The sequence below is a fragment of the Chinchilla lanigera genome, unplaced genomic scaffold, assembly GCF_000276665.1.
Source record: "Chinchilla lanigera isolate Chin_1 unplaced genomic scaffold, ChiLan1.0 scaffold00012, whole genome shotgun sequence".
NCBI classification, from domain to species: Eukaryota; Metazoa; Chordata; class Mammalia; order Rodentia; family Chinchillidae; genus Chinchilla; species Chinchilla lanigera.
In genome coordinates, this window is record NW_004955413.1 from 31,164,172 (window position 1) to 31,173,006 (window position 8,835).

The 8,835-nt window shown below is 51.8% G+C and overlaps 1 long non-coding RNA gene across 1 annotated transcript; it reads right to left on the reverse strand.

Moving 5' to 3' along the window:
- Positions 1-592: 592 nt before the first annotated feature.
- Positions 593-5,949, reverse strand: LOC102015097. Its single transcript, XR_001232954.1, has 2 exons — positions 5,785-5,949; positions 593-2,156 (listed from the first exon to the last, which is right to left on the reverse strand). It is a non-coding gene; the product is annotated as an uncharacterized LOC102015097 (long non-coding RNA).
- Between the last annotated feature and the right edge of the window lie 2,886 nt (positions 5,950-8,835).

Consider the following 8,835-nt stretch of genomic DNA (forward strand, 5'->3'; position numbering starts at 1 on the left):
GTTTGCAACCTCATGGCCGACTGGAGAGGTACAGTCTCTGTCCGTACAGGCAGACACATGGGTAGTGTGAGGTCACATGGTCCTCAGTGCTGTAATAACAGTGAAATGGGGGAAGAGACGTGGGCTGGAGGGCCAGAGAATGGGCAGCTTCTGGGATAAGAGGGAGAGCGCCTGCTGGGATAAAAGCCAATGAACAAGGGTCTGTAGCAGGAATGAGGGGGCCCATCAGAGGGCGGGAAGAATCACAGTATCTGACCTGGGGACAGCCAGGTCAGGGAGAATCAGGGCCCCCAGCAGATGTGGGGAGGGGATGGCCTAGAGAATGAGCTGACAATTGGGACCCCCAGCCCCTGTGCTCCCAGTACTGTGCACTGTTTGTGGGAAGCTTTACCTGCTGGGCCTGGTCTTTCTGTTTATTTGTGGCACTGGGGATTGAACCCAGAGCCTTTCCACGGAGCTACATCCCCAGACCATTCAAAAATCATTTGTTTTGAAATAGGGTCTCATTAAGAGTTATTAGGTTGCACAGGCTGGGCTTGAACTTGCAACCCTCCAGAGTGCTGGATGAAAGGTATTCACCACCATGCCAGCCTGACCTGGTCATTGATGTTTTATTTCAGGAATCTTCATCAACCCCCATGTGGTACCACAGGGGTCTTCACATGCCCGGAGGAGAATGGACTCACAGGTGACAGGGACGTGCTGCAAGTGGCTGGACCTGCTGGTGGGCCCCTGTCTGCCCGGCCCCAGTTCCCCCCAGCTCCTTCTTCAGGCCAGCTTTCAGATGTCCTTGGCTTCATTGGATCAGGCCAGCCAGAGCTTTCAGTTATTTGGGGGATGTTGGGATATAGCTGGGATTTAAGGGTCCAAAATATCTCCCACGAGGCTGAGCCCTGGCTGAGACTCTGATCCGGGATTTGGTCTGCCCCGGAGGCTCCAGCTTTCTCTGCAAGGGCCGCCCCTGCCCTGGGAGCCATGGGACCACTGAGCCTGGCCTGAGCCTATCGTTTAAGGGCTTTGGGACAGCTGTGTGTCACCGGCGGCTCCATTTGGCTCCTCTGCATGACCCTGCTGTGTTTTGCTTTGCAGAGCCCTGGGAGTCCAGCCAGGCCTGAACCTGTGTGTCCGCCTGTGCGCTGCAGGCTCAGGGTCAAGGGCCTCACCTCTCCAAGCCTCACCAGGTGCAGGAGAACCAAGACCAAGGCCGTTGCTCCCGCTTGCCACCCTGCGCTTCCTCTCCCCTTGGTCATAGATGCGACCTCTCTGGTCTTCTCAGGCTGTCACCTGGGCCAACCTGAGATCAGCAGTCCTCGTTCGGTCCTCGCCGGCTGGACACTCATCAAGCCCGCTCCTCCTGGCATTTTGAGAGGAAACACTTCAGGGCTCAGCGCTTGGGTCCTTGGAACAGCTCAGAACCCCTACTTCCTGTCCGGTACTTTCGTGCATTTTTAGTGCTAATCGTGAGTCACACAAAGGTTACGTGTTATCTCACTAAGCCTACAAGGCTTCTATCAGCTCAGTCAAAGGCCAGTATTAGCCAATAAAATGTGAGCGTTCTGGGAAGTTTTGCCAATTATTTCTAATGACATTATTTCTTACGGGAGAAACTGATTTGGTGCTAGTCACTTTGGCACTCATCACCGGTTTATGGAACTAATTTTCCTTCAGGCTTTGGTCAGCCTGGCTAGGCAGCCTCCATTTTTATCCTGGTGGGATTAAAGGGAGAGTTCTGGCCAGAGAGTGGCTGTCAACGTGCTTGACAGAATCACAGCCCTCAGACCTCCCGCTGCCCGGCCTGGAGCCTGTGAATATGTTAGGGCTCCTGGTAACATGGAATGAAGGTCACTGAGGGTTAAGGTTGCCAAGCAGCTGGCCTTGAGGTAGCAGGTGGCCCTGGATGGTCCGGGGAGGGCTCCAGTGGAACTACACAGGGTCTCCAGGAGCTAAGAAAGGTAGGCTGCAGCCCTGGCCATGCCTTAACATCTCTGGGAGACCCATGCCTGACTTTTGACCCCAAAGCCTGGGAGTTAGGTGAGGGCAGTTGTGAGTGTGACAGTGCTTCTAGGCTCCCGTGGGCCTGGTCCTCTGAGCTTCCTGTCTTCATCCTTGGTGCCCAGGAGGGTTGATGCTCGGGAATAGGACAGATCCTGATTGTCCTGGAAAGGAAGTGGAGTTCGGGCCGTGGTCTGCAGTCGGGATCCCCTGGTGTCTTCCCACGCCCCTGGGATGAAGGCACGCCCTCTCAGCTCGAGCCCTGCGGAGTGTGGCCCAGACCCCACCTCTGACCCCGTCCCTGTCCTGCCCTGTGTCTTCTGGTCTCCAGCAGCAGTGCCTTTCCCATAACCAACTGCTACTGCGCCACGGCAGGGCAGGGCCTCTGCCCATGTTGCTGGCTTTACCAGGAACCGTCTTCCTTTTTCTCCTCCACTGTCTGACCGAGCATCACTGCCCTGCTTCCACCTGCCTGGCCTCCTGCCTTGGACACCACGCATATTCCTGGAGCCCTGTCCACCTGACATTTATTTCATGATTTCCTGTTGGCCCTGGTTCTCCTCCTCGACTGTACAGTCATGTGAGGATAGGGTCCAGCTGCCTACCAGTCTCTGCCAGGGCATCCATGCCACCAACAACAGTGACTGTGGTTCTTGGCACTCCCCCGGTGCCAGGCTAATCTGTGTGCCTTAGGCATTGCCCTGCTCATCTTCAGAGCAGCTCTGGCAGGTGCTGTGGGATCCTGTCTTGTGGAAGAGGAAACTGAGGCACGGCAAGGCTCAGTATTGGGTCTGAGCTGGCTTGTAAGCATCCAGCTGGGAGTCCAGGTAATCTGCTCTGGGCACTTTTCCCGTGCAGGAGCCTCTCCCATTGGCAGCCCTGTTGAGCTGGATCACAGTGAAGCAGGAAGTTCTGTTTCTCTGTGTACCCGCCACACTCCAGGTGCTAGGAGGCTCCAGGTGACTCATGGCCAACCTACAGCTGGGGTCTGACCATTTCTCACATCACGGAGTGTGTTGTGAGCCTGTATGTGAACCGTGGCAGGACACGGGGAATCCAAGAAGTCCCTGGGCTGAGAGGACGGTTCTGCATTCCTCACCCGGGAGGGTGCTGGCCAGCTGCCTTAGTCACTTCCCTCAGGGCTGGCACAAAATACCCGATGCCTACATCCTAAGAAAAGGTTTGTTTTGGTTCATGGTTTGTAGAGGTTCAGTCCATGGTCAGTTGACTCCAAGGCAGGAAGGCATGGCAGAGGGGCTTGGTGGAGGAGACCTGCTCTGCTTGGGTTGGGGGACTGAAGCAGAGAGATCAACAGAGGAGCAGGGAAGGGAGATAAACTCTCCCAGGCCATGCTCACTGCCACGGCCTTTAAGTAGGCCCCACCTTGAAAGAACAAGTCAGCTATAAGCTGCTTAATCCAACCACCTTCAGAGATCCCTTAATGAGCCCTGAGGCTTTGTGGGGGATGTCTAGACATAAACCATAACACCAGCCCTCTTGGAGCCACAGTCCCCAGCCCAGGCTCGCCTGTTCCCTAACCTCCCCTGCTGGCCTTGACAGGGCCCTCCTTGTCTAACCCCTGGGGCTGGGGCCAGCCCATTGCCCACTTGCCTGATCTTCTTTTGGAAAGGCCCGGTTGGTTTTGTAGACCTTTCCCTCTTCTCCTACTGCTCTCTCCCTCTGCCCTCCTTCCTCTCCTTCTCTTCCTCCCTTCTGCTCCTTCCAGTTCTTTACAGATGTGAGACCCATTCTCAGCTCACAGCCTTCACAGCACACAGCTGCAGGCTGAGTTTACAGCCTTGGCTCCCGTGTCTGGAGTTCTGATAATGCCTCACTTCTCTCTGGACCTTCCCTGGGCTTTCTCTGCCTGCCCCCCACTCCAGCTGCATGAGCCCCTTCCTCATCTGACCCGAGTTTGGGATCCCACACAGAGCTCCCATGCAGAGCTCGGATCACAGAGACACTGCCTGTCCACCACGGGGGCCGGAAGCAGAGGTGTGTGGTGTGTGCCCCTCCCTGGTCCCCAGGCTTCCTTGCTGTTTTGGAGCAGCAGGTGATGCACAGGGCAATTCGGTAAGTGTTGCCTTTCAGCTCTTGTGATTTTGGTTAGGTTGTTGTGCTTCTCGCAGTGTCTCAGGCAGACCATCCTCGGCAACCAGGACCAGTGTGACCTGAGGTGCTCAGATGGATGACGGCGAGGCTCTCTCAGCCCCGTGTCCCGTGTCCCTTCTTCAGCCTGTTGAGCTCTGTGGGAGGGGCCTGTGTGCTCTGCTAACCTCACTAATTTCCCTGCAGCCGTGATGAGCTGCTTGCTGGTGCCTCTTGCCGCACTGTTGACACGGTGCGCTCTGTTTTCTTGGCCCTGCTTCCTCCTCACTGAAGGGGACACAAGGACACACAAACATCTGCAAACCATAGCAAGGAGGTGGCTAAGACGCCCTGGAGCGCACTGGACCTGCCCTCGCCTGCAGCTCTTCTGCTACCTTTTACCTATGGGTCTCAATTGCCAACTGCCCGCAGCCCCACCTATGCCCTCTACCCCTATATCCAGGGCCTCCTGCTCTGGAGAGCTTCCCTGCCATCCCTCGACAGCCTAGAGACATGCCCAGAACCAAGAGGACTCATTGCACAGGCTGAGAGGCTGGCACAGGGCTTGCCAAGCACCAGGCAGGGCAGAGACAGGCACATGGACAGGACAATGAGCAGAGTCTGGGTGGCAGCCCCAGTGCTCTCTCACTAGCTATGACCCTGACCTGTCTCAACCTCCTTTGTAAAATGGAGGGCATCATAGCCTCTGGTTTCATGGTGGACAAAGCATCTCAAACAGGGACTTCTTGTGTCCACTCCCACACCTGAGGCCCCACCAGTGTGATCACGGCCCAGTGGGATCCAGCATACACAGGCAGGGGCTGTGCTCTGAGTTGGGTGCTGAAGGTTCCCTAGGGTGGGATGAGGTACCTATCAGGAAGGAGCTCCCGGCCCCATGTGTTGCAGAAGAAGGCTGTCTGCCTTAGCCTGGCTTCTACAGAAAGAAGCTCTGAGGCAGCTCCTGAAGGGCTGCTTTCTGAAAGGACACTACCCCACGAGCAGGAGCAAGAGACACCTGGGCTGACACAGGGCAGACCAAGAGCTGTGAAATATCACGTGTACTCTGTGGAGCCCCGGTTGAGAAGACTGTTTCAATGAGGGTAGGGTGCCACCCATCCCTGTACCTGGACTACCCTGGGAAGGTGGAGGAGGAAGAGAATTTGTCCCTTGGTTTGCATGCACAGTGCTTAAAATTTCCCCACCCAGAGCCCTGGGTAGGATCTCTCAGTAGCTTTAGGTGTGAAGTCATCCATTCACAATCCATTCATCCATCCATCCATCCATCCATCCATCCATCCATATATTCATCCACCACCCATCTGCTTATCCACCCATCCACCCATCCACTCATCTACTCATCCATCCACTCATCCACCCACCCATCTACTCATCTCCCGGTCCATCCATCCACCTACCCACTGACCCATCCACACGTGTGTCATTCATCCATCCATCTAACATTCAGGGATACCCTCTGTCTTCTAGCCTGAGTTCTGGATCTAGGGGTACCAGAAGAACAGGATGGGGATGCTCCTTTACGTCATCAGATTCTCAGAGGAGGTCTCACATGGGCACACACTCTGGCTTTGCCAGTGATACCTGGGGTCAGTTCTCACTTCTGTGTGCCTGAGTGACTGTGGATAAGTCACTGAGCCACTCTGGCTCTGCCTCCCTCCTCATGAGGTTTGAGATAGGAACACCTACCTAGCAGTAGCATCACAAGACTTTCAATGACAAAACATCTGTCAGAATCCAGGATGTGGCTGTCTCAGGATTTCTGTGGTCATTTTTGTTGTTATTGATATTTAGTTCCTCTGGCCAGCCTTGGCTTTCCCTGGTCCCTAGCGTCACATCCTCTCTGGGTGTGGGTCTGCATGGGGTTCCTGGGTGTTGGTGTGGTGAGATCACAAACCCCTTAGTCACCTGGGGTCTGGGGTGTGGTCAGGAAGTGATGGGAATGCATAGACAAGGGCACAGAGACAAGGGCTATCAGTGAGGAAAGTCCCAGAGGAGAGCACACTTTGTCCGTATTTATTTGTCTACTTTGATCTTGAAGGTTTAAACCTGTTCCGGATTTTGTGAACTGGACATGTGACCTGTGTCTCCCTATTGCTGGTCTTCCTGGAAGCCTTGAGCTGCAGAAGCTGGTTCATAGTTCTGAATGGGACAGAGCCAATTGTAGCCTTTCCTTTTTGAAAAGAAGGAAAATGCTAATTCTGCCTTTTGATTTTACTCTATAAGCTTCAATTTCTTATCTATAAGATGGAGATAAGGATAGCTCACAGAGTGGTTGTGAAGATTAAGGTATTTAACACCCAGCAGAGGAGCTTGTAAACACAATAATGATTCATGCTTCTAAGTGGGCACTGGTGATTCCCTACCACTGTTACGGTGCCATGTGTATTGGGTCTATTTGTAAGACTTACAGTTGAAATGGCAAAGTGAAATGAATAGGATGCTTCTCCTTGCTCCTAACATGCAGACGAAAATGGACAAAGTATAACAAAAATTGTAAATGCAGTTGAACTTCAAAGCAAGGGAAAGAGACTCAGATACTGATACAGGAAAATAAAAACTTCCAACCTGAATGATATCTGGGACGAGTTTGTGTTCTCTAAAATCGAAGAATGAATTTTAGGAAAAACAGAAATTAAGAGCAGAATATATTTATTGAGGGAAAGAAATCTTCTGCCCAAGAGAGGGATAGAAGCGGGGCCCTAGCGGGTTGCCCAAGACTGTCTTTTCTAGGGACTTTTATAGAGCAAAATCACAAGGAGAGGTAGGTCCATGGTAGGGGAAAAATGGACAAAACTATGGTCAACCAATAAGAGCTGTTCAGATAAAATTGATTAAATTGGATCAAATGGGGAAGTGAGTCAGGTAGCAAGCAGGCAGGAATACAGAACAGGGAATTTTCCTGTAAGGGGTTGGGTCAGTGACTCTTCAAGGTGATTGCTACCTATTTAGAATATCAATCCCTGATGTTTACACCTAGGGAGGTGTGTGGGTGTATTTGTTTAGTCTTTTGTCTTGAGGTCTGGCCCACAGCAAATACATATCTTGTCTTTCACGTTGGCTCCTTCGAGGGCCTGGCCCTGTCTGACTGCCTATAATATTTCTATCTAACTCAGCTGCCTATAACAATACTACCAGTAGTTTTGAGATGGATCTCAAAACTCAAGTTAGGAATGGGTGCTCAGCTGCAGGGTCAAAAGGAGGCACAGGGCTGAAGTGAGTCCTTCAGTCTGGGAGAGCTGGAATTGAGACCCTTTGTTAAGTGTGAGCTCTGAGAAAGGTTATCACCTCAGTGTGTTGGCTACCTGCTCTGCTGTCAGAGAGGCTCCTGAGTTTGGAACGCAGAAGCCTCTGAGACATAGAGCCAATATTTGTACCCAAGAAACCATGAAGTGTCAAAGCCACTTTATGCCAATAGATGCAAATGCCAAGCCAGGGCACAGGGTTTCCACCTCCAAGATGCCAGGGACTCTCAGGGAAAGGATGCTCACAAAGAAATTAGCATTCCAGAGCCACAAGTGGCAGAGTGAACTGAAGTTTCCTAAACAAGCCTGTTTAAGGTTTTCAACAAGTCAAAGGAACACAGTTCACAGGCAAAAGTAGGGCACCGGAAAGAAAATGAACAGGTGTTAAAAAAAAAAAAAGAATCAAAGGGAAATTCTAGGCATGTAAAATACAGTCATTAAAGAATAAAGAGGTTTTATGACCCTGTTCCTATCCCTAAGGCGGCTGTCTTAGGTGCCCGCAGCTTTGCTGCTCCCCACCTTTGGAAATGTGGTAAGGAAGCGAAAGAGGACCCGGCTCATATCGGCTGCGGGGGGGACACAGCTGGGTCTGGGTCTGCTGACTTCCAAGGCAGGTGGTATAGCCACTGCTCTAGTGGCCCTGGAGTCGTGTCACGGAGCAACAGAGGGACCAGCGGCAAGCACCTCTCCCTCAGACCCTCACTGAGCCTCAGAATCTGGGTCCATTTACCGAAAAGATGAAGGCCAATTTGCTTAGTAATTAATTTGCTAACTTTAAACTGTTTTCTGTGGATTTAATTTTGTGTATCTGGGCGTCCATTCTATTATCCTAACCCTCTATCTACCATAGCTGCTTTCTCTGTGTGGGCTCCTGCACTTGGCACTGGTGACCAGGGAGTCCGTCTTGCCTCTAAGCATCCCGCTCTGCTGGGATGAGGGACTGTCAGTGAGAAGTACGCATTGCTAAGGGCAAATTCTAGGACAAAATTCAAGTCCAGCAGCAGCTTCTGATGGTTGCCTGGGGCTCCAGGGATTACTAAACTGTTTACCACCAGGACACAGTGATACGCTCGCGATGTGGCATCCATTAAGGAGATTGATTAGGCTTCAGGGAGTGGATCAGGGATGCATGGGGCATGACAATTGGTGGAGTTAATTGTAATTAATGACTAAGAAGCCCTTTAAGAATTCAAAATTAATTTAAAAAGACACATATAAGGATGCAAAACAGGTCCAACTGTTTTTAAATGCTTCCCACTTCATACATATTTATCAGAAGTACCTTTCTTCAGACATGCTTTTGGAAGAATGATTGAAAAATGTTCTTAAAATATCTCAAAGTTCCCTCCCCACCAAAGGAGGGGGGACAAGGTTTGGAGGTGCAAATGAACATGCTGTTAAGGATGTTGAAGTTTAAACCAGCTTGGAATTAGGCAACAGATTATCAGGAAAACTGCTATGAGTTTAGTGACTTGGAGTGAAGTGGTAGGCTCTT